The sequence below is a fragment of the Dermacentor andersoni genome, chromosome 10 (assembly GCF_023375885.2).
Source record: "Dermacentor andersoni chromosome 10, qqDerAnde1_hic_scaffold, whole genome shotgun sequence".
In the NCBI taxonomy this organism is placed as follows: domain Eukaryota; kingdom Metazoa; phylum Arthropoda; class Arachnida; order Ixodida; family Ixodidae; genus Dermacentor; species Dermacentor andersoni.
Window position 1 is genome coordinate 63,831,642 of NC_092823.1, and position 26,155 is coordinate 63,857,796.

Sequence of the window (26,155 nt, forward strand, 5' to 3'; positions counted from 1 at the left end):
GCGTAAATTCTACGAGAATAGCAGTGTTGAGTAATGACATCAGGATATTGGATTCAAGGTATTCAATCAGTATATGCATCTATATATGTCCTAGTACGGGGAAAGAATTCAAATAAACGATATAAGTCAATACTCGGGAAAATGTTTTTCATGAAGATTATAGAGGCGCAGGAACTCGGCTAGCTTAGAGGGGGGCTTTACGAAGCCTCAAGTCAATCATTTTCAGATTGACTGCCCGGTAGTAAGGGCACAAGAGTTAGTGATGAAGCATAAGCCTCTTCGGGATACTACAGGGGCATGGACACTTCTTGTGTCTAAGGTAAACATGAGATTCAAGATACTGTTTAGACTTATTACAACATCAGCGATAGCGAGTTCGGCATTAGCACTTGTAAATGGCAGCAAAGCGTATTCATCGTGTGTAAACATGTATTGGAAGGAAAGATTGAAAGTACTGCCTATATTAGTGGCATCAGAAATGGCTGTGACTTTTGGTGCATGGAGACAGAGAGAGAGAGAATTCGGATAGACAAGACAGGAATGTTAGCGGGAAGAGATTGTTGTTTGCTCCCCTGCACTGGGTAAGAGTAAGGAGGAATAAAGACGGAAATAGTAGCGGAGGTAAATCCGAAGGTGCGGAAAGTGCAGATGGGAGACGCCTCTGAGAACTATATTCTTTTTAGTAAGTAACTCGAGCGTAAAAACTAGAACAGTGCCTTGACCAACTTGTGCTGTGACGACTGTGCAGGCTGGCCTTCCACGATTGTCTCTTTCAAAAACGGCCTATCGTCAAGACGGGCCAACGCGGTCTCGAATGAATGCCTGTAGGCGCTATGTACTGGAAAGTGACAAAGAACAAGTTGAATCGTTCCCTGACTGTCGCAGGGGTCACAAGCAGCACTACCTTCCCTTGCGTTGTGGATAATAAAAAAAATGTGAAAGCGATGTGAAGTCACAGTCGGCAAAGTAGAGGTGACCCGCCGTGGTTGCTCAGTGCCTATGGTGTTGGGCTACGGAGCACGAGTTGCACGTTGAAGAACCCCAGGTGGTTGAAACTTCCGGATTCCCCCACTATGGCGTGCCTCATAATCAGAAATTGATTTTCGCTCGTAAAACCTCATCATTTAACCAAGCACAGGTATCTCGGGTATGAATAGGCCAGATGGGAGGGTGACGTGAAAGACAAGGGTCCAATCGATGCTGACGTGTGCGCTGGAAACATGGTGTGTTCCAATGATTGAGTAGAATCATTCGCAAGCACTCAAGGTTTCACTGCTGCGTCTGTTATTGTGTGCTCTACTGGTATGTCCACGCCCTCCTTATGAGCAATTCGAACAGCTTCATTAGCATGTTCATTACCTATTACAACGGTGTACAGATTCACTAAAACATGACGTCGTTTTGTTTCTCGACGAGGCTACGAAGGAGCTCCCAGTTGTCTAGAACTAGTCTTTCACAGGGTCCATGGCGCAACGCAGTAAGCAAGCAGTTTAGAGCTGCACTAGAGTCGTTGAAAGCATATAATTTGTGTGGTAGTTTCTCTCAAAGTATACATAATGTGCTAGAAATGAACAGAATACTCCACGGCTGTTGAGTTCTTCGGGTAATTTGTCCTAAGCATTACCGTCACTTTCACCAGGAAAAGCACTAATGCCACAGACTCGTACAAAGAGCTTGAACCATCAGTGTACAGACGGGTATGATTTTTGTATATCTGACACAGCAACATAAGAGAAAGTTGCTCAAGAGCTGGCGATAAGAGTTGGTCCTTCGTTCGAATTCCTGGTGCGGTCAGTCGAACTTGTGGAAGAGCCAAGCACCAAGGGGAACCAGAAGTCTCGCTACAGGTTCTGATGCAAGGTATACACGATCACGCGATATCGTCCAACTAAATAGGCACGTGATTTTTTTTGCCGTAAAGCTAGATGGCAGAAAGGAGCGAGAGAAATGTGCCTCACGTATGGTGTTTAGCACCTCCATGACAATGTGAATTGTGGCTGTATGGTCGTGCACTGTTGCAATGGCCTCTGCTGTTGATTTACTAACAGTGTCAACCTTGTACAATTTTGTTTTTAAACCCTGGACAGATCTTTTCACTGTATGAATATTAGTCGTGCACGGATTTGCCAGCAGTGCCCCTGAGACTACAGACAAAGAACTTCATTGATTGTCCTCAGGAACGGGGCCTTAGGGTACCTTCCTTTTCAGCAAGTCCCTACTACCGTCGCGGGCCGCACCCACGTCGGGGTCGGAAGATCGTGGTCCTCCGCACTGTCGCAGACCCTCTGGACAGCCCGTACTTGCTCTGAGAGGTCACCGCTCTTAAGGGCTGCCTCCCAGTCGGTTAGAGTGGTAAGCAATAAGCTCCGTTACTCAGGGCATTGCCAGAGCATATGTGATAAGAGCAGTACGCTTACCCACTACCTGGGCAGTGGAGTTCTACATTAGGCGCGAAGTGACTGAATCGGCCCCTGGAGAGGAACGACCCCGTTTGGAGCATACGGAAGGCCGACGAAGTTGACGATGTGGCAGCAGAAAGGCCCGCCGAGCAAGTTGATAATAGGCCAAGATTTCATGGTAGGTGAGAATCGAATCCCTCTACGATCCTAGGTCGCCACCCGTGAGACAACCGGAACCGCCGTGGTGTGTAAGACCTCGCACAGAGTCATGGGCCAACTGATTCGCGTTAACAATTTCTCAGTGCACATTGATTCTCATACGGGCAGGGAACCATTTCATGATATGAAAACCAGCAGCCTCCTGGTTGCCGAGGATGGTCGCCGCCTCCTTTGAGATCGAGCTGGAGGCGAACGCCCGGGTAGCAGCCCTGGAGTCTGTAAACATGTTCGGACGTGGAGGTTCCTGGGTGACTGTTGCAGAAACCTTCCGCAGGATGCTGAGGTAATGAGAGTGCCATTGAAGCCAACCGAAACTACGACATATTGATCAGGGCTCCCGTACTGGGTGGCGTCAACGAAACATGCAGGATTGGGAGTAGCCGCAGCCACTTTTAACAGGGAACGAGCCCGGACTACCCGGCGGCCGACATTCTATTGAAGGTGGACGTTACGTGGCATGGGATCTACCTTGAACGTATCTCGAACCATGGGTGATTGGGTCGCGTTGCGCCCCGTGATTTCCTGGTGACCGCATCCAAAGGATTCGAGCATCCGTCTCCCCGCTCGTGATGATGAGAGTGGTATTATTTGGGCCACTCGTTGGGTGTCCATCACCTCTGGCAGGGTGTTGTGCATGCCTAGTTGCATGAGACGCGCAGTGCTGGTAGTGAGTCGAAAACCCAGCACGCGCTTGATGGTTTTGCGCATGAGGGCGTCGATTTTGGCCTCATCCCGTTTAGACCAGCGCAACGCGGAGGCAACATAGTAAACGTGGCTCATAAGAAACGCATGGTAGAGTCTGAGGCGACTGCTGTCGCTTAAACCCCCCTGCGGTTCGAGACCCTGAGGAGAAGCCGAAGCATATTCTCAGTCTTGGATGTAATGCGGGCTATAGTATGTGAGCTGCCCTCGCGAGATCCTAGCAAGAGTCCGAGGACCCTGATGGTATCCACTCTGTGGAAATTGTTCCTCCCTCGTATATAGGGCTATGGGAACTTGATCTAAGGGTGTGGAACACCTAGCCCACCATCGGGTGGGCCTGTACAATAGAAGCTGTGACTCTATTGGTGACAGACTGAGACCCGTGTCTAGTATAAACTGTTCTGTGATGTCAAGCGCCTCTTGGAGCACACTCTGAACTACAGCGTCAGACCCTCCCATGCACGACACGGTAATATGGTCCATGCAGAGGGCGTTACCCGTTCCTCTTACTGTGGCCAGTCTGTCAGAGAGGCCCTTCATTGCGATGTTAAACATATGGGGAGAGACAACCACCCCTTGTGGGGTGCCTCTCGCTTCCAATGTAAATTCCTTGGATTTGATTTGCCCTATTTTGACAGTGGCCTTCCGATCTCTGAGGAAGGAGCTAACTTACACATGGAATCGTGGTCCCAGGCCCAGGTCCGAGATAGGGTCTAGCATCAACCAGTGCGAGATGTTATCGAAAGCCTTGGACCAGTCTAGAGCAAGGATGCCCCCAGTGTCTCTAGTGTCGTCGTGAATAATTTGCCGCTTTTTACGTAGCATGACGTCCTGTGTGGAGAGTGCCGGCCGAAAGCCGGCCACGTTGTGAGGGAATAACTCATTAGTTTCTATGTGCCTAGATGTAAGCTTGTGAATGGCATGTTCGGCCACCTTATCCATGCAGGACGTGAGCGAGATGGGTCGTATGTTCTCCAGCGCAAGAGGTTTCCCTGGTTTCGGGATGAGCACCACTGAGGCTGTCTTCCAGGAGTTGGGGACGAGGCCCGTTTCAAAGATTTTGTTGACTGATTCGGTGAGTAGCGCAACTTAGTGTTCGTCCAAGTTGCGGAGGACCTTATTGGAGATGCCACCCGGGCCCGGTGCAGAGCGACCGTTGAGCGTTTGGAGCACGTCCCAGATTTTGGATTCCGTAAAGGGGACGTCGAGCTCCCTCACCGCACCCCCGGTAACTAGGGGGGGGGAGCGTCACAGGAGGGGCCCCGTCAAAGAAGGAGCCCAGTGGGAGATACTCTTCGGCCAGCTCTTGCAGGAGGGACGTGTCAAATACGCCCACCGCGTTTTGATTATGAACTATGCGATCAATGGCTAGTCTCTGATTGCTTTGCGAATCGTCGAGTAAGTGAGCAGGTTCCGTTTGCCCCCCACTCTCATCTGCCCATCAACCAAGGAACACACTTCGTCCCGTGTTTTGGACCGTTCCTGGGAATTATTTTCTATTGCACGATTGAGCTCCGCAATTTTCTTGCGAAGTCGGCGGTGGAGTCTGTGCGTTCTCCAGCAGCTCAGGATGGAGTGCATAGCTTCTAGGAGGTGAGCAAGGCGCGCGTCCATCCGATCTACTTTAAGGTCGGTCTTACCCACCTTAGTCGCAGCTTGCACAACCTTCTGTAGTCTTGTCAACAGACTATCGAAATTATTGTAGTCGGTTTCGTCCAGCTACCGCATTTTCCGGAAGGCATCCCAGACGGTCAGTTTAAATTCCCTGGTAGGGGCTGTGCTAATTGTTAGGGTAATCTCCACAATGAAGTGGTTGTTCCCCTGGATCTCTTGCAAATTTTGTCATCTTTCTCCGGGGGCGTTCTTGACGAACGCTAGGTCAGGCGCGGTGTCTAGGACTACCGACATGCCGGTTAGCGTCGGGTATTAGGATCCGTAATCAATTCCAGTTAGCAGTCAGAAACTGTTTTGACAAGGAGATTGCCCTTGGTGGATTGGCGGGGGTATTCCCAGGCATCGTGGGGTGCATTGAAGTCACTCGCTATCGGTATGTAGGCCCCGTTCGTCAGGGCAACCACCTTTGTCATGATCGTGGGGTGGCGAATGCCTGCCGTTGATCCGACGGCGAGCTGTATATGTTTAAAAGGAAGACACTGCTCTTAAGCCAATTGTTAGGTATAATTGTGACCATAATGATCTCCGCCCTAGATTCGCCAAGTGGTAATTTGTGTACTTGAAAGGAGAGCATCCGTGCGACCAAGGTTGCTAAACCCCCCTTTCCCTCCTCCCGTATCAATACGACCCGGTATCCCGGGAAGGTGGGCGCGTCATCGAGAGTTTCTTATAACAGAATTACGTGTGCTTTGACCGCCTCTGCCGAAAGGAATTGCTTCAGAGGAGCTTTGCGCCGTTGAAAACTCGCACACTTCCACTACCACACAACCAACTTAGTGGGATTGACCACCATGGTGATTTCCTTGGATTGGCCATTTCACCGTCTTGTTAATGGGGACAGCGCTTGCGGGAAAGGTGCCCGACGCGGCTTCCTCGAATGCCGTTTAGCCGTAGCTGACGCGGCTTATGCACTTTCCAGGGATGCCATCATTTAACGAGGGCACTCACGCTTTCAGCGAGCTGCTGCTTTGCCTGCTGCACGCTTTCTAAGTCTTTGTTATTGGACTCGGTCTCCATGGAGTTAGCGTCCCCTTGTTGGGGCGCTGCCCTACGTTTACCCGAGCGCGCCTGTGGCTCCCCTGTTGGGGGCACCTGTTGCTTCTCGGCTTGCGAGGGGTAACACTTACGGAGCGACTCAAAGTCGGCCCTCATCTCCTGGATTTCTGCTTTGAGTCGAGCGTTCTATTGCATGAGTTGAGCGACTTTGGGATCAACTTTACGCTCCGACAATGCTACTTGCGTAACCTTTGAAGCCGGCTTCGTCTGCTTCGGCTTGACATGATCGGCCCATGTTGGCATTTCCTGGATCCGAACGTGGGAGGTAGAGTGCCCTGAAGAACGAGAGCTCCCTCTGGAGAGGCTGCGTTGTCGACCAGTTGGCGTGACGGAGCACTCCCTCATGAGGGTTCCCGTACCGCTGATGTCACGTGGCCGGTTCTCCTTGGCCAGCTGTGGCTGGTGGCGCTTGTTCATTGCGCGCTTACGGCGCCGTCGGTGTTTGCATGCGACGTGTGGCACTTGCAAGCGCTGCTTACACGTTTTGTCCGCCGTAAGATGCGGGCCTCCGCAGAGGGCGCACTTCGGTGAACACTGGTGGTCATCGCGTATGGAGGTTAGACCGCAGCCCCGGCAATCCTCATTGGTGGGGTTGGGGCAGACGTCCGCACGATGTCCCAAACCCCCACACGCGTAGTACACCTCGGTTTGTCGTTTGTAGAACATGCAGGGCAGAAGGCTGATGCCGCACATGACATAGCTAGGCACTTTCATGCCGTCGAAGAGGATGACCATTGTGTTGGTGTTCTTAATTCGTTTGATTTCCAGAGCCTTCGGGTTACGATGATTGACGATCATGCGCTGGAGTTGGGCCTCGCTGATGTCTGCGTCGATCCTTCGTTGACCCCTTGGCAAGTGTTGTCCGGGACCGCGATGTATGCGGCCACCTTGTATAGTCCTTCGCTTATGCGGATTCGCTGCATCCCTGCATAAGCGGAGGCGTTCTTCTTTTCTGGAGTGGAGGTGACGAGAACGTTTTGAGTGAAATTATTGCATACTATGGGGCCCTCGGTTTCTGTGGGGGCTAGTGCAGCCGCCATGGCCACGGCTTGAGCCAGCCTGCCTTGGCTTATCTTCTTGACGTCCAGCCCGCCCCTTGGGTGAGCAGTAATTCGTATGTGCTCCCTAGGTTGTCGGGGGAGCCACGACGAGGCTGCGAAACGTTGCAGCACGCCTTGCAGAGCAGCCATGCGGCAGCCACGCTTCGAGCCCACGTGCGATTTCTTGCTCGTTGAAACTGGTGTTTCTTGCCGAGCTTTCGTGTTCTTGCCGAACGCTGTCGTTCAACCTGGACTATTTACTTCTTCGGAGGATTTTTCCTCTCCTGCCACCATTTCTACTTCTGGCATAATGCCCCTCTTCGTCGGGTTAGGCCTAAGCCTACACGTGCGTAGCGTAGCCGCGACGTGGTCGGCACGAAAAGTTCCACAATTCACGCACGAGGGCCACTCACCGAAGGAAGTCCTCAGGAAAAACCGCGTAAAGTGGATGGCATTTCAGCGATAGGTGACACAAAAAGCGGACCGAAAACATTTGCGAAAGCGGGAGCGGATCTTCACACGTCCGCACTAGTGGGCGCCTTCTTCTTCCTCTCGCAAGGAGTATTGCCGATACCTAAGAAAGAGCATCCTCTACAGTTGCATCAACACGGGGACTGAAGCATAGGCAATGCTCAACTTTTATGAAGGAAAAATTATCTAAAAGGTACTACAGTGGTGGTTTCGTGAAGTGTAACAGCAGTATTTCCGTGGGTTAGCTCGTAATAACCCGGAGAATTGGATACAAGATTAGAAGTTAGCTGAGTTTAAATGGGTGGGCGTTTCTCCTTTAGCAATGCTTAATCTATCGATGTTATCATGATTGTTTGCTTTTTCCCTTTCCTCACACACGACAGAGAAGGTACACAGGTTGTAGTATACTGTTGTTTATTGAGGGAATCTTACTGGATTTTTCCATTTATTCTTCAGGTAAACAAACTTACAAATGCACACCTTTTACAGTGTGCTCAAAAGCTTCAACGAAAGCATCAAGATCATCACATAGACTAAGCTCATGATTGATATTACAAATAATAATGTTGATAATTTTCGTAAGTCCACCATTTCCATCAACAAAGTAAAAAAAACTGTTTGAAGTGGGAGGCAACGTTGATCAGTTAGGACGTTCTATAAAAATATTTAAGTAGGGTGGTTTGTGGGGCGCGTTTCTGCCTAGTAATAATAAGATAGTTCCTGCAGGCGGAAAAAAGCGTTAGCAGAACTAAAATCAGCGCGACGAGACGAAGCTTCTTCCGCCGCCTTCCTGTAAAACTTTTTGGTCAGCAATTTTATCTACAATATTGCAAGGATTTCATTTGGCCGAGCTTGCCGTTGGCTGGCCTCCCTCGCAAATAACATGTGCAGCATAATGACTGACTGCCATTTTCTCTCAAGAAAAATTTATTTATTTATTTATTTATTTATTTATTTATTTATTTATTTATTTATTTATTTATTTATTTCATACTGTCAACCCTCTGCTGAGTGTTCTTACAGGGAGGGTTTTAAATACAGACAAACCGCGTAAACAGGTGAATCAAGCGGCAGCGGAATCACAGAAATACATGTTTAAGGATTTTTCAAATTCACAAACATCACTGCCATTTGCCATAAAGCGTGGTATCGCGTTCCAAAGTTCGATACCGGCAGGGGAAAAAGAATAGCGGAACACAGCACTGTGAACGAAGTATGGTGGTAAAACATATTAGTGACTAACACGACTACTTTGTTTTCCTGGAAGTTACACCTAGTCATCTTTGTTATTTTTATATGTCCGTGTAGTATACTAAGAACACTTTGAGCCGATTATTCTACCTTCTTGCTTCTAGTGTTCCCAGTTCACAAGACTGCAACGTCTGTGTGACGGAATCTAAACGACGGTACTTTCCGCATATGAAACGCACGGCACTATGGTGAAGGTTTTCTAACCTTTAGTCATTGCGTTCTTGTAAGGGCACCAGATGACTGACGCATATTCTAGTAAAGGCCTAACAAAAGTTTTATAAGCTATCAGCTTTATCAGTGCTAGCGCAACAGCTTTTGTGAATAGATGCCCTAACGTAAAAACGAGTTCTGACGTCTACGCTCAGTTAAAGACTGATTGTGTCGGGGTGAATAAAAATAAATTGTGTCAAAAGTGTTTGTGTTCAAAGTCATGGCATCCCGTAGTTGGAGGCTCTGAAATAATAGAGACCTTAGAATTTATTTCAACCACTTGTGAATCTGTTTTGCACTCAAAGAACCACGCACAATTTTTTTTGCATCTCATCTGATTTTTTTTCTTTGTGACTTGCTACTCTGCTTGCGCAGTTGGGCACTTACCAAGTGGCAAAAACTTTCGGAAGCATCCTTACATTCCCTTCCACACTGAAGGTTGGCAAACCCGACACGCATCTGGTTAACATACCTGTCCTCAGTTTCTTTCTCTCTTTTCTGGGGCACTAGCCAAGAATAGGCGCGAATACATTGCTACATGCTTAGTTGCACATACTCCGTGGCCCAACATGTCTCCTCGGCAAGACAACTCTTCACTCATTGTGAGAAAAGGCAAAAAACGCGGCATATTCTAGCAACAGGTGTTCACGACTTTATCATCATCTTCATCATCATCCTCATCAGCCTGACTACCCCCACTGCAGGGCAAAGGCCTCTCCCATACATCTACAACTACCCCGGTCATGTGCTAATTGTGGCCATGTCATCCCTGCAAGCTTCTTAATCTCATCCGCCCACGTATCTTTCTGCAACCTCCAGCTACGCTTCCCTTCTCTTGAAATGCAATCCGTAACCATTATGGACCATCGGTTATCTCAACTCCTCTCTACATGTCCATGCCCATTTCTTTTTCTTGATTTCAGCTAAGATGACATTAACTCGCCTTTTACCCTCACTCAATCTGCTCTTTTCTTATCCCTTAACGTTACACCCATCACTCTTCTTTCCATAGCTCGTTGCGTCGTCCTCAATTTAAGTAGAACTGTTTTCGCCTCCTAGTTTCCCCCCTGTAGGTTAGTACTCGAACGACACAGCTGTTGTACACTTTTCTCTTCAGAGATAATGGCAGCCTGCTGTTCATGATCTGAGAATGCCTGCCAAACGCACCCCAGCCCATTCTTATTCTTCTGATTATTTAAGTCTGATGATCCTGATCCACTGTGACTACCTGCCCTAAGTAGATATATTTCCTTGCCACTTCCAGTGCCTCGCTACCTATCGTAAACTGCTGTTCTCGTCCGATACAGTTAAACATTAGTTTTCTGCAGATTAATTTTTAGACGCAACCTCTTGCTTTGCCTGTCCAGGTCAGTGAGCATGCATTGCAATTGGTCCCCTGAGTGACTAAGCAAGGCGATAGCATAACTGTATCGCAAGTTACTAAGGTATTCTCCATTAACTCTTATCCCCAATTCTTCCCAATCCAGGTATTTGAATACCTCCTGTAAAAACGTGGTAAATACCATTGGAGAGATCGTATCTCCCAGCCTGACGGCCCTCTTTATTTGGATTTTGTTCTTTCTTTATTAAGGAATACGCTGGCTGTGGAGCCGCTATAGATAGCTTCCAGTATCTTTACATATGGCTCATCTACACCCTGATTCCGTAGTGCCTTCATGACTGCTGAGGTTTCGACTGAATCAAATGCTTTTTTTCATATTCAATGAAGGCTATATATAAGGGTTGGTTATATTCCGCACATTTCTCTATCACCTGATTGATAGTGTGAATATGGTCTGTTGTTGAGTAGCCTTTACGAAATCCTGCCTGGTCCTTCGGTTGACAGAAGTCTAAGGTATTCCTGATTCTATTTGCGATTACCTTAGTAAATATTCTGTAGGCAATGGACAGTAAGTTGGTCAGTCTATAATTTTTCAAGTCTTTGGCATCCCCTTTCTGATGGATTTAGATTATGTTCGATTTGTTCCAAGATTCCGGCACGCTCGAGGTCATGAGGCATTGCATATACAGGGCGGTGAGTTTTGTAGAACAATCTGCCCACCATCCTTCAACAAATCTGCTGTTACCTGATCCTCCCCAGCTGCCTTCCCGCTTTGCATAGATCCCAATGCTTTATTTACTTCTTCCGGCCTTGCGTAGGGGATATCATATTCCACAAGTATCACCGTGCAAGTACTTCATGACTTAGACTACCGCAATCGCTCATTAGCGCTCCTCAGGCCCTATTCGCATCGTGAAGGGTCAATGACGTGCTGGCACTAACTTAGAATCGAAGAATTCCAAGGTGTCAGACGTATGTTTTATCACCCATTTCATAAACATAACGGTCTAGTAACATGTCTCAATGTAATTTTTTTGCAGACGTGTGATAATTTCCGGATGTCTTGACGAGGTAACGTACTTTATTTAGGGACCTGGCCGGCCGTCTACTTTATCAGTCACAACTTTATTTCATTGACTTCTTTAGTTCTCGCTCTACGCCGTTTCCACTGCATCTTGACACGTTGAGTGGTACACAACAATCGTTGCGTTACAGTGTTCCTTGTAATAATTTGTACAGTTTTCTGTTGGCCCGCGCGAAACTGCCTTGTTTCGGATGTAGAGTTCACACACTGAAAAAAAATCAGAACGACAAATAAAAAGCATGTCGATAACGGCTAAGTAATCGCTTATCGTACTTTAATATCGTGGCTTATTTTTATTTCCCTCCAAATAATATGATGGGTACAGAATGAATACTCCGAACCTAACGCTTCAATTATATTTCCGTGCAAGGACATTCGTTTGTTAATTCACCTATAATTTGACCTGCTCATTGTTCACGCTCTCCCGCAAAATGCACCTGCTTTATCGGAAACATCGTGGATGTTGTCGCCAAGTAGCTACCGCGACAATCGAGCGACAGTATAGGATACGGTCGAGCAAAACCAATACCTATATTCTTTAGTTTAGTGTATTTTTCCGTATATCCATTTCCCTTTTATTTATTTTCACCTGTCCTCTCTTCTTTCACCGTCATGCAAAGGTTATGGCAGGTGTCACTCACGCATCCGCTATACAGGCTGCAGGAACTGAGGGATGGACAATAAGATGCATCGGTGCATCTGATTGTCTAAGTTCAATACAACTTCAGTACAAGGGACAGCCCTAGGGCGGAGGAACACCGTATGTGCTACTGGCGGGCGGCGGCCAGAATCGGAGCTATTGATATGTTGCGGTGAGCAGTTGACGCGGCAGTGACCCGTAGCGGGCGTCGCAGGACACAAGGTCAAAATAAATAAAAGAAAGCTTAGCCACCAAAATGATACCCCTGAAACTTTTTAAAGGAGTGAACTCGTTGAGCCGGCCACTGACAAATCGCAAAACATTAGGTGTGAACTCAACTTAATGCATCCGCGTCTCACAGTCGCAGAGTGTTGACATATACCGAATATTATTTGAATGCAACGCGCTGTACTACCACACACCGGACCTTGCGCTCTAGAAAACTTCTAAAAGTGGTGTTTCGGCTAAATGACGCTGCATTTAAGGCAGGAACAACATTTATATCCAGCGGAACAGGAAAATGTCCGTCGGACACGTTAACCTATAGCTTATAATTATTGGTTGAGCAAAAGCATTGCCAGATGATTATTGTTAATCTCTCCCTCGGTCAAGCGAACCCCCTCCCCGACATATCAAATTGGGCACGGCCACCATGGGTAAAGCACAAGTTTCTCGAACAAATTTCAGAGAAGGCGCTTTGTACGCACCCGAGACGGGCACACCAAAGTGAGCAAGCTTCTGGAGGCACATTTCCCGTAGGGGTAACGACGGCATTTGCAGATTCTCCAATTTCCAAGTGTGCCCGTGCCGAGTGAGCGTACAAATATTCTGATGAAGCGGGCGTCGAACACTGGGGTCGAAGTTCCTGGAGCTGAGGGCTGCAGCCACTTTCTTCTAGTTAGCTCCAATGGTTAACTCCGAGTCGGCAAAGCGACTGTGCATAGTGAGCCTTGTCGCCGAAGCATTCAGAATCAGCACTTCTCTCAAAGTTAACGCGCCGGAGGAGGCTTACAGCACTATAACGGGACAAAGTTATGAGCAGTAAAAAGCGAAATGTGTGAGAAGGCCCACATACTGCAAGCCAGGCAATACGGTAATGTACGACGACAGCAGTCGCAAACACGGATCGTTGTCTCCAAATAGAAAATTCTGCTCCAATATGTCCGCCCCAACCTTGTATGCGTCATTTTCCCTACCACTGATTCACGAATGTACGGCAGTGTTCGTTATAAGCCACAAGACGCGCCCATTTCTCTATCAAACTATCATAGACGTTCTTAACTTTTCCAGCGCATGCAAAGTGTCTTACCGGCAAGCGATAGCATGATAATAGTGATAGTTAAGCAAAATCGATATTTAGCAAGTGGAAAACATGCACTCTAAAAAAAGTTTGCACTCTCTGTGACACTCGGCAAAGGTATACTGAGATGTGTTAAATTGAAAAGCGACCAACCTGAACAGTGTGAACGATGGTTTCTAGACAGGATATCTTGTAGGTCGCTATGGCACTAGCTACATTAAATAGTGTGAAGAAGTGCGCACAAAGTACCGAGCGCAAGAGCACACGACATTGAGGCCGTCCTCAACAAGAGGAAAAGAAAGACAAGGGATGCTCGTGCAGCGAATGAGAAGGGACTCGCGCAACGGAGATCGTTGGAACGCCGGCGCGACGAGGGCTGCTGAGCCTACGGAACCCACATCTACCGGCGGGGTTCACTCGACCAGGCGTCCGTCTTCGGGACAGGGAACGCCTCGGGTCGTTGTACGACACCAGACCTCGGAGCGGCCTGCTACAGCCTCGAACCCGCATCTACGCGCAAGGTTCGGGAGAGCGAGCGTCCGTCATCGACACGGGGAGCGCCTCGAGTCGTCACCTTGCACGATGCCTCAGGTCGGCCTGCTGACATCTCGGAACCCGCTCCTACGCGCGAGGTTTGAGTGACCGGGCTCCCGTCGTCGAACGAGCGCCTTGGGCCGTCTTCTTGCTCGCGACTTCGGAGTGACTGTGGGCCGTCGGAGCTGTGGGCCGTCCAGCTTTTCCTGCCCCGTACTGCTGCGTCTGATCTTCCACACCAGTCCTCATCCTACCAGCGAGTGTTCCACCTCGAAGACTCTTGGAATCTCAGCACGCTCCGGACTTCAATCGCAACCCGCTCCTACGCGCGAGGTTTGGGTGACCGGGCGTCCGTCGTCGAACGAGCGCCTTGGGCCGTCTTCTTGCTCGCGACTTCGGAGTGACTGTGGGCCGTCGGAGCTGTGGGCCGTCCAGCTTTTCCTGCCCCGTACTGCTGCGTCTGATCTTCCGCACCAGTCCTCATCCTACCAGCGAGTGTTCCACCTCGAAGACTCTTGGAATCTCAGCACGCTCCGGACTTCAATCGCAACCTCATCAGACTACATTTCTTTTTTTTTTTTTGTCCTGTTTATGAACAGCCTGACATGCGTGGTTCTAGTTGCAGGTATTCTTCGTGATTATGTGCCGTCAAATATAATTGTCGTGTGTTTTCTAATCATGCACCGTCTCCTCCATCTTCCTCGCGTCACACGCTTTGCAACGTTACGATCCTAACCACATCACATATCTGGCGTCCGCGACAGGACCGCTCTTACGCTATCGAGAAGAGCAGCATATTGCATATGCGTGTCTGACGGGTGAGGATGGAGACAGAAAAGCTTACGGCGATTGGAAAAGAACTGGGGTTGACCGGCCGGGCACTGAAAAAATGGGTAGACGATGAGTGCGCACGCGAAAGAGAAGGGCGTGAAGCACGTCTGGCTGAATGCAAAAGGAGCTGATGCCGAAGCGCTAGCTAGAATTAAGGCAGAAAGGGAAGTGCTCGAGCTCAAGTTAAAGTTGAGGGAGTTAGATGCGACAGCGGGTAGCATGACCACTGGACAGCTTACAGAGAGTGCGCACGCAGTTGCTGCCGAGAGCTACCAAAGTCCACACAAACTAATCCCAGCGTTTAACGAAGAACGCAATGAGTTGGATGCACACATTCAGCGATTTGAGCACGTCGCTACGAGCCAGGGCTGGCCACAAGACAAATAGGCCCTATCGCTAAGCCTCTGTTTGACAGGCGTAGCTCAAAGTGTTGTCGGCAGGATGGCACCGGATCATGCCATGGACTATGCGACACTAAAAAAGACGCTTTTGCAACGCTTCAGGTTCACGCAGGAAGGCTACCGAAGCAAGTTTCGGTCGGTGAAACCCGATAATTCCGAAACTGGTAGACAGTTTGCCGGTCGTCTATTGGGATATTTTGATCACTGGCAAGAAAGGGCCAATGCAGACCGGACATATGATGCTCTGCGGGACAAGATTATCTCAGAGCAGTTCCTGATGACTTGCCATGAGAAACTGGCAGTCCTTTTGAGAGAAAGGAATTGTCAGGGACATGACACGCTAGCGGGGGCTACTGATTATTACCTGGAGGCGCAGGGGTTGGTTAACCTTGGGAAACGTAAAAACGAGAGAGAACCTAGCAAACCACCAGGTCAAGCTCGAACTCCTGAGCGACAAGAAGAGAAGGAAAGACCACGCTGCTTTCTTTGTGGTATACGCGGTCACAGAGCTGCTGATTGCTGGACCAATACGAAGGGTCCAAATAAAAATAAATCTTTCTGTGGAAAGTGCCTCCGCACTGGGCATGAGACAGGTGACTGCCCCAAAAAACCCAACAATACCGAGAAAGCTTCGTGCTCGATGAAGCAAGTAGACATGTCCAAGGCAGTAACCGAAGAGACACAGACCTTGCGTCGAGTTCCCGGAAGTTCGGAACGCGGGCGAACGTAAACGCATAAACGAGACGAAAAGTTTATGCCTACTAAAGAAGGTGTGCTCGAAGCACTTCCCGCTACTGTCTTGCGAGATACGGGATGTGACTTTATTATTGTCAAAAGGTCCCTCGTACCAGCTATTAAGCTCACAGGAAAAATTTTCTCGGTCTGTCTTCTGGATAGGGGATCGTTGAAGCTACCTGAAGCGACCGTGGAGATCGCGTCACCGTTCTTCACAGGCAAGACTCGGGTCTTATGCATGGACAATCCTTTATATGTCATTGTCCTGGGAAATGTGAAAGGTGTACGGAATGCCTCCAATCCTGACAATGAATGGAAAAGACATCTTTATACGCCGAGCGCTGCGGATGTATCCTTTAGAGCAGAAGGTGGAAACTCTTCTACCAATGAATCCATCTCTGCTGACATTTTATCATCGGCTGCTAGAGAAACCAGGGACAAGCCGGAAGTGGCAGCGACAACCAGGCAGACAAGATCAAGTTCGCATTCGTTACGAGTAGCGGCTATAAATCCCCTAGACATCTGTTGAATCGACTTGAGAGCAAGGCAAAACGAGGACAGCAGTCTACGTAAATGCTTTGAAGTAGTCGACAAAGAAACGAAAACGAGGTTCACCGACGTCCAATTCTTTGTAAAGGAGGGAAATCTTTACCGAAAATACACACTGTGGTCGAAGAAACAAATGGAACAGCTTGTCGGGCCCAGAAGCCTTCGCCATTTTGTGATGAAAATGACTCACGAAGGGATCCTTGCCGGACATCAAAGAATAAAGCGAACCACAGACCGTGTAAGCGAAGAGTTCTATTGGCCTGGATTCCAATCAGACATCACGCGATTTGTTAAATCATGCGGTACGTGCCAAAGGACTTTTTCCAAACATTTAATAGGTCGAGTACCATTGGGAAACACTCCCGTCATTTATACTCCGTTTAAGAGAGTTGCCATTGACATTGTGGGACCATTATCGCCCATTTCTGAGAAAGGGAATAAGTACGTTCTGACTAAAGTCGATATGGCAACACGGTATCCTGATGCTGTGGCACTTCCTAGCATTGAAACGGAAAAAATCGCTGAGACACTTCTAGAGATGTTCTCTCGTGTAGGAGTCCACAGAAGATAATCAGGGACACAGGCACATCATTCTCGTCACGCCTGATGAAGGAGCTAAGCCGGCTTCTATCTTTTACGCAGTGGCCAACAACTCCATATCATCCGATGGCAAATGGCCTTGTGAAGAGGTTCAACGGCATCCTTAAACAAATTATACGAGAAATGTGTCAAGAGAGCCCGAAAAAATGGAACTTGTACTCAGCACCATTGGTTTTCGCTTATCGCGAAGCCCCTCAGTCAAGCCTGGGTTTTGCACCCTTTGACTTGTTGTATGGCCGTTATGTCAGGACCCATGGTGACATTGAAAGAATTATGGACAGGTGATCATCTTGATGATGACACAAAAACCTCATACGGGTATGTAGTTGAGCTACGGAAGCGTCTTGAAGACACCTGTCGTTTAGCCAAGGAGGAGCTTCAAAAAGCAATTTTTTTACAGAAGAAACACTACGACCGGAAGGCCAGACCACGTCATTTAGCTATTGGAGACAAGGTCCTGCTACTGCTGCCTTCTGACAACAACAAATTGATTCTTACGTGGAAAGGGCCATTCACGGTATATGAGAGGAGAAATGACGTCAACTACAATATTGACCTCGGGATAAGGACGACACTATTCCATATAAATCTACTGAAGAAGTATGAGGAAGGGCAACCTGTATGACCGCCATTACCGTAAGCGTCAGCTGCTTGTCAGACTGATGACACCGAAAATGACGGTGAACCATGCGTACCGTTTCAAAGAAAAGAATGGCGGCTGGCGTGAGTTTGGGGCATCGCTCTCTCATTGTGTTTTAAACATGGTGTTTAAACATGATGTTGTAAAAGCATGCACTTCAAACCAGTGTAACTTTAATATCGAGCAACATTTACAGGTAGGTTAGTTTTGTGGATTTTTCTTTCACTCTCTATCGTGGTGTTGTGTCTTGTTAATTTAGTCATCATGCCGAGTGTGCGGGGCTCGAAACGCTAGTGTTGTAGTAATTTTTATGTGTACTCTTACATACCGAATGTGCGGTGCTCGGAACTGTGGTGCAGTGGTAATACTCTTGTGGTGTGTGTGTGCTACGGTGGACCAACGGATATTAAGTACCCTGAAGTTCCTGGAATCAAAGAACTTTCTCAAGTAGGGGGTGATGTGAAGAAGTGCGCACAAAGTACCGAGCGCAAGAGCAGACGACATTGCGGCCGTCCTAACAAGAGGAAAAGAAAGACAAGGGAGGCTCGTGCAGCGAATGAGAAGGGGCTCGCGCAACGGAGATCGTTGGAACGCCGGCGCAACGAGGGCCGCCGAGCCTACGGAACCCACATCTACCGGTGAGGTTCACTTGACCGGGCGTCCGTCTTCGGGACAGGGAACGCCTTGGGTCGTTGTACGACACGAGACCTCGGAGAGGCCTGCTGCAGCCTCGAACCCGCGTCTACGTGCGAGGTTCGGGAGAGCGATCGTGCGTCATCGAGACGGGGAGCGCCTCGGGTCGTCGCCTTGCACGATGCCTCAGGTCGGCCTGCTTACATACCGGAACCCGCTTCTAGGCGCTAGGTTCGGGTGACCAGGCGTCCGTCATCGTACGAGCGCCTTGGGCCATCTTCTTGCTCGAGACATCGGAGTGCCCTGTTCGCGTCTACGGAGCTGTGGGCCGTCCACCTTTTCCTGCCCCGTGCTGCTGCGTCTGATTGTCCACGCCGGTCCTCATCCTACCAGCGAGTGTTCCACCTCAAACACTCTTGGAATCTCACCTTGATCCGGATTTCAATCGCAACCTCGTGAGACTACATTTCTTTTTTTTTGTCCTGTTTACGAACAGCCTGACATTCGTGGTTCTAGTTGCAGGTATTCTTCGTGATTATGTGCTGTCAAATATAATTGTCGTGTGTTAATCGTGTGTGCTAATCATGCACCGTCTCCTCCATCTTCCTCGCGTCACACGCTTTGCAACGTGACGATCCTAACCACATCACAAATAGGCTTAAATATACGCATATTGACACGGGTACTTATTCATCCTTTTCTCAAGGACTGCACTTTACCAGCTAACAACTTAGTTATCCTTCAGCGCAGGACGCGCCGGCATGGTTTAGAACTGATGCGAATGTTATCGTTCATTCTGTGTGTTGTATATATGAGCGACTATGCTTGTATAATGAGCTTGTATGCGTGTCAAAAATTGTGTAGCAGTTTCTGGAAACTAGGCGGCCACCCGCAATAACACTGGAACCGTTGACGTGTGCTATATAAAAGGCGACGCGCTTGACCCATTGATTGGATTTCTACGCTCTAAAAAAAGTTTGCCCCCTGTGGGGTGTATACCTGTCACACAACAATAATCGTCATCTGCCTTGCTTGCATTTCCTTTCTTGAAAACGCCGTGCCCACTACATTCCTGTCGGCAATGCTATGTCATGCTGATAACGCGCATGCCGTTCATTACTGGGAAGTACCCGGCTCGCAGCGTTAAAGAAAGGAAATGTGGACAAGACAGATGACGTTTATTGTTGTATGGCAAGATACGACTCAAAAGGTGTAAACTTTTCTTACAGTGCGTGATCGCCGACTTGGTTCACCACTAGACTCTAAAAAAAAAGCTTCCACCCTTTCGGACTTACCTTGTCCCCAAACAATAATCCTCATCTGCCATGCTTGCGTTTCCTCTCTTGAAAACTCGGCGCTTGCCACTTTCCTGTCGAGAATGCTGTGTCAACCTCATAACGGGCAAGCCGTTCGGGACTAGGAAGTACCGGGCTCGTAGGGTTAAAGAACGTAAATGCGGGCAAGACAGGTGACGATTATCGTTTGCGGAAAAAAGACAACCCAAAGGGTCTAAGCTTCTTTTAAAAGCTTAACGGGCTTCGAGTGTTCCTTGCTATTGCGGGCACAAGTTCGTCCAATAAAAATTAGTTTCGGCATTCACAGTTTAGCCACGGTGTTCTTGACGATCAGTACAGCGGGACAACATATTTAATTTCGTTCTGACATGCCCCGTTGCCAGCGATGCTAGTAAAAAAACAGTACGTTGTCCCCAAACAGTAATCACTACATATCTTGCTGGTGTACCGCCGTGGTACTTGTAGGCAGTTTCATTGCACTGCTAAGCAGCACGTCGCCCTTTCAAATGCCGGCCTCGTCATCCACGTTTCAATGGCAACAAAGTGCAAAACAACACGCCTTTATCGTACTTTGGGCGTACGCTCAAGAAACCCAAGTGGTAAAAATCATCCACGCCTCCCTGATTGCGCTGTGCATAATAATTAAACGGTGGCTCCGGCACATCGAACCCAAGTACGTTATTTTTCATTTTCTCTTTTGCTCGTGCTGCCACCTAAAACTCTACTCTCGCTGCTTTCGTGTCAAGATCGTTGCGCCGCGCTGTGAATGCACACGCCATTCGTAGCCTGTAACTGCCGGGTGCGCGGCGTTAAAGCAAGGAAAAATGTTCAACGTAGATAACGATTACTTTTTTGAGACAAGATAGGCCCGAAATGGTACAAAGTTTTCTGGAGCTTAGCGCTCTCCCGGATGGTGTAGAATGAGTGCTGCGGAATGTCACGTCGGACTCATCTTAAATGTTGACTGCTTTGCCGAAAGAACTAAATGTACCAGATATTGAAAATGACTGAAGATGCGAATCAACATTCAATGTAACTGAAGTGCGAAACTTCATTCTACCACAAAATTGTCCTTTTCTATGCCTCAACCGCAATTATAGCTTTTTCATAGATATTCCTTCATGGAGGAAACAAATGGCATTACGTACCGAAACGAAGCAGTACTCAAATATGCAAACGTTATCTCCACTAAACATGCCATTCTTTTATACATCATGCAGCACAATAAATAGAGGTGGAACTTGAAACTTCGACATCATACCTGTCTCAGCGTCATCTTCCAGAGGTGTTATCGAGAACACGCTGCAATTTTTTTCCGCGTACATGAGCGTCATGACTTCAAATGGGGTTGTATCATTTTCTAAAAAAAAACAGAATAGTTATATTTTAGCAATTTTTCCTGCTCCAAACTTCTGTACTGTGAAAGCAGCCGGCTCTTCTGCTGCACCCGGCCACCTTCTCAAAAGCGTCGCGAACAAAAGCTTGTGGACGGTGCCAGCAGATAAAACACTGAATGCAGGTACACAAAGTAAGAGCTGAGGTATGTACCATAATTCTCAAGCCTATCAACCTTACCAAACTTATTCTCAAACTTATGCGGCCCTGTTGACTTGAAAGTGTCATGCATATGTCTCCATTACTCTGCAGAAGTTTATCATTAATTTGTTTTTGCTACCTGCAGGACTAAAGCTTTAACTAGCAATCACCCATGTCTCAATGCTGACCTTTTGTGACATAAATATAAATTTCCCTTCGAAAAGAATGAGGTAATGAATGCTAAGTCACTATGTACTTGCACTGTGTAAAAACGTGAAAGGAGAACCAAAAATTGTTAGTAATAACACCCAACTAGTTTAAATTGTTTGTTTCATGAATACTGGCGCTAGTGTCTTGTGCTGTAGCGTTATATTATATGGCACAGTTGTGGGCCTTTATATTGTTTGCACTGTACACCAGACACTGAGATTAACAAACATGAGACTATACCGAAGAAAGTATTACGCCATATCTATAATTCCTTCGGGCGTATTTGAATTAGTGAAAGCATAAAACGAATTTGGCTACATTCACTTACCAATAGAAATAAATTATGTCAGCTTAGGTTCTTCTATCAGTTAGTCAGAAGATATCTTAACATTGATATGTCACATATTATTATTTACTTTTGAGGATATGCTACAAGTTTACTGTAATGCCTTTAGTTTCGCGAAATAATCTCCGTATTTGCTCTTTTATTTCCCGGAAACAATTGTTCGATGGAATAGCCTTTGTGACGATACAACCCAAGGTTTAATGTTCCCATTTGAGAAACACTTATAGTTTTGACTTGCTCCCTTTCTTCTTTTACTCTGCAGTGTTGTATGTGGCTTTCCTGATCAATTCCTCCTTAAATAATTCTGTTATTCGTTCTTTCTTTTTTTGAAGTGGTCATTTCGCACACTTTGTGCCTCATTCTATTGAACAATGTTCTATGTACTGCCTCGCTATAAGTTTGCTGCGATCGCATATTCAAAACCATATAAATGAACAGCGCCATCCTTCAAAACAGATATGTGCCTGGCGCAAGTTTTCTCTTGCCTTATGTTCAATGAGTAAAGCCTGCTTAGCCGTCGACATCTCATCGAACAGGAAATTGATCAGAAGTGTCGGACGAAAGTGATGCCTAATTAGCTAACTATAATCTTATGAATCCAGGGAAAACACGGGGAAGGTGGGAGATGAAAATTCAAGACGACGAGCCAAAGGAGAACAAGGTAAAAGTGGGAGCCAACGTTTCGACAAGAGGACTTATCTTTTTGAAGGCTATATATGCTTTCCTCGGCACAGTATGTATGAAATGTTGACTCCCGCTTTTAAATGGTTCTCGTTTGGCTCATACATCCTTATGAATAATTTTAGGTAGTGTTACAACTTAGTTCTCTTTTCAGGATTGATCAAGAAATCAAATAGCATTCAGTACTCGCGGACTCGAAGAATCAACGCTGCGTGAAGCATTTTCACTTATGTCATTAGGTTCAATTATTTCGATCAGTATGATACGTGATACATGAATTGAGTATAACTACAATCAAAAGTACCGAAGAAAAGAATCTTAGGGTAACTTTCTAACAGGAAACAAATGGCGATTTTTCGATTACGGCACACATTAACATAAAATCATGCATGGGGTGCTGCGAAATGCTCATTAAATTCGAAGCTGCTCATTATTGAGCACATTTGGGGTTTCTGTAAAGCTTCAGCAGATAGATGAAAATGTTTGTGAAAAGTAATTGTGTGTGAGGTACTAATACACGTGTGATGATGGCAGTAACGCCACAAAAATGACGGTATTATGACGGGGACAGCATGGCGGCTGGTGTTTTTGTTATGCGGTGCGATGCAATCGCAGGCGCTGGGTGTCACTAGCCTTCATACGCAGCGTGCTGCTTTGAAATTTGACGCGTGCAAAATACATTGCTAAGTCCACGGCCTACTTGAAATGAGAGCAACCTCCCCAGCTAATTATTTCATTTGCATGATTCCATTGAAATATATCTACATATATAGTTCGTCCTAGCCTCGAGAGGTCAAGCCGTTCTTTTTTGGTGTTTTGCCGTGTTTGTGGTTCTAATGGACTTAGCAAAGTAGTAAGTATAAAAAATTGTGGCCTATTGGTTGTTTTTTCTTTAATGTCATTCTGCTTGTTGCTCTCTTTTCGTAGAAAACATAGAGATAAACTATGAACGATAAGTGTGATTGACCTATACAAAATGGGACGTAAAGAAGGTATAAACGGTATCCGACAAGTGGCTTACAAACACTGAGAAAAAATTTGACGCCATATTCCCTTTCGGTATTCACCCGTCAAAATTCTCTGGTACGGAGATTGCTTGAGCGTATAAGAATTAGCCATTATCGCTATACCTATGTGAGCTATAGTGATTATGTTAGGGCTAGTGGAATAGAACAATTTATTTTACGCTTTGCAGTTTGGTTCTCAAGGTAAAACAACAACTTTTTCACGTCCGCAGCGTTGAAAAGTGACAATCATGCCAGTGAACGACAAGCCATTCACACCAGTGAACAAGTCAATGCCTAAGGCACAATCCGCAGTGCCAACTTAGGGGTCGTAGTGTGTGCACCGCACACTTCACCTCCGTGGCACTGCGGATCGTACGTCGAATTTCAGAGGAATGAGAAACAAACGCAGCTTTCATGCGCATTCGTAAACAAAGCTGACAACAACGCAATTGTGGCATCGTCGCTAACTCTCATTTGGTGTACGCATTGCCGCTCTCACCTGAAAGGTCGGAAACATTCATGGAGCCAAGTCCACCTTCGTCACCTGGAAAAAATCTTCCGTGGTATGGGCTGCTAACCCTAGAATGCAAAAGAACACGGCATAGCAAATGAATAATTTTATTGGCAAAGTAGGAGGACCGTACTATTTACGGCTAAATTCTTCTATGCCTATTTTCGCGCTATTTCCATCCTTCTCTTTAATTTCTTACTTTAAATTTGTAATTTATTCTTATTGCGCACAGAGTATACAAACCTTATATCTAATGCTATCTTGTATATCTCGTAGGGATACCCGGAAAGAAAGAATGTAGAATGCCCATATGCATTTCCCAGGTTGTATGTCAAGCGTCACAACCAACTGGCACACCTTATCTCCGTGCTTGGCAACTTTCTCATAAAGTCATGTCGCTTTAATTTCAGCCCGGTTACTATGATCGACAAACTCATCCAGACAACTCGTTTTATGCGTTGTCGCACAAATTGCGAAAATAAAAATAAAATGTGACAATAAAATTCTTTTGGCATTCTTTGCCTCTCAAGTAAAAGACCGCCTCTGGAATATACCGCTTCATCAATACAGCTTTCTGTGCCATATTCATCCAGAACTGAGATAGAAAATTTCTCGACCACTTCCTGGACCCTTAGAGTCATTGCAACATCGTCTTCGACTGAACGTAGCATACATGCACAATTATCTGTACCACAGAGGGTACAGCTAAGTACACGGGACTAACGCTCGACCTTTGGTGTTTAAAGACACAGTTAATTAGGTAATCCTTAATTAAGGCACTCGACTCCACGAACTTTGGCATCAATTAAGGCACAGCTAATTGAGGCAAAGTTATTGGCACTAAACTTCATTGGAGTCCTACTCACCACCACTGGTGTTAATTAAGGCGAACTTAATTAAGTCACAGCTCATTATAGTAGAGTTAATTAAATGACTCGAACCCACGACCTTTTTTGGCAGCAAACAAGCAATAGAAAGTAACGATGCTTTCGAATGAAGATGTCAAGTAATTTAATGAATATCTCGTGAGTGTGCAGGCTACCGCCTTCATCGTGCTTAGCGTATGCTAAAGTGACTCTCAACTTTTTCTTATATGGCGATGTATAGCTCGTGCAAAGCCTCGACTCGCTGAAAACAGTATAATGAGCTGCTATACATGGTAAATTCAGGGAATACACGGGGAAAACGGCAGATGGAAATTCAAGACGATGAACAAAATGAGAACAAGGTGAAAGCAGGAGCCAACGTTTCCACAAGTGGACTTGTCTTCTTCAAAACCACTTGTATACTTTGTAAAGACATTGCGAAGCAGCGTCGACACAAAACATGGCGAATTCATGGCTTCACTTGGGAAATAAAAAATTCCAAGACTGCTCTTAACCAAGCAGCTACAGAATTAGAAAATGTGTCTCTGCAGTTTGCGTAGGGATAAATGGTAGAAATAGCTGAGCGTAGAAAAATAGGAGAAACGGGTGATGGAAGAATCATAAATGAATATTTCATGGTTACACCCTGCCATATTGAGGTAGAGTGTCCACATAAAACCATCGCGGCTTTCACGTACTTCAGCTTATCTTTTTAATGGCGCAAAATGTAATGCCAATTTTCTGTTACTGTTTCTTTCTACTTTCCCATATTAGCCACATAATTGCCACATTAAATAGCCTCATTCAGGTCAACGAATTGTCCCGTCCCGCTCAAAACCATCTATGCTTTGCAACGCAAGCAAAATGTACAGCATCCGCCAACTTCAGATTACACCAATGCTGTGAAAAACACAATAGCGGAGCTCCTGTCCAGGGAACTAATCACGCAATCTGAATATCGCTTCATGATGCCCAAGAATAAAAAAGCAGACCGCTTTTATTTTCGTCCAAAATTACATAAAGTCTGCGGATTGCAACAGATATTTATAGCAGAAATCCCAGGTCGGCCTATTGTGTCTAATAACAAAACACCTACTGAGTCGCTATCTAAATTCTTAAATCACCACCTGTCAAGCATACCCACCACCCTCCCATCTTTTGTTCAAGACACGCCGCAGTTCCTTCGAATTATCGAAGGCATCACCGCCAACCAAATCCTTTCTGACCGCGCTATTCTAGTCACTTTGGATGTTTCTGCCCTTTACACCAACATACCTAGGAGTGAAAGAACTGAAGCCGTTTCTAAATCCCTCGCAATCAATCCCCAAGCGCACGCTCCTGAAATTTACCTGTCGCTCCTTATGTTATTTCTCACGCTCAACTATTTCGAAT

At 46.7% G+C, this 26,155-nt stretch overlaps 1 long non-coding RNA gene across 1 annotated transcript; it reads right to left on the reverse strand.

Moving 5' to 3' along the window:
• Nucleotides 1-11,425: 11,425 nt before the first annotated feature.
• On the reverse strand, nt 11,426-23,966 carry LOC129388310 (uncharacterized). Its single transcript, XR_011890350.1, has 3 exons — nt 23,886-23,966; nt 20,868-20,966; nt 11,426-11,655 (listed from the first exon to the last, which is right to left on the reverse strand). It is a non-coding gene; the product is annotated as an uncharacterized lncRNA (long non-coding RNA).
• Nucleotides 23,967-26,155: the final 2,189 nt, after the last annotated feature.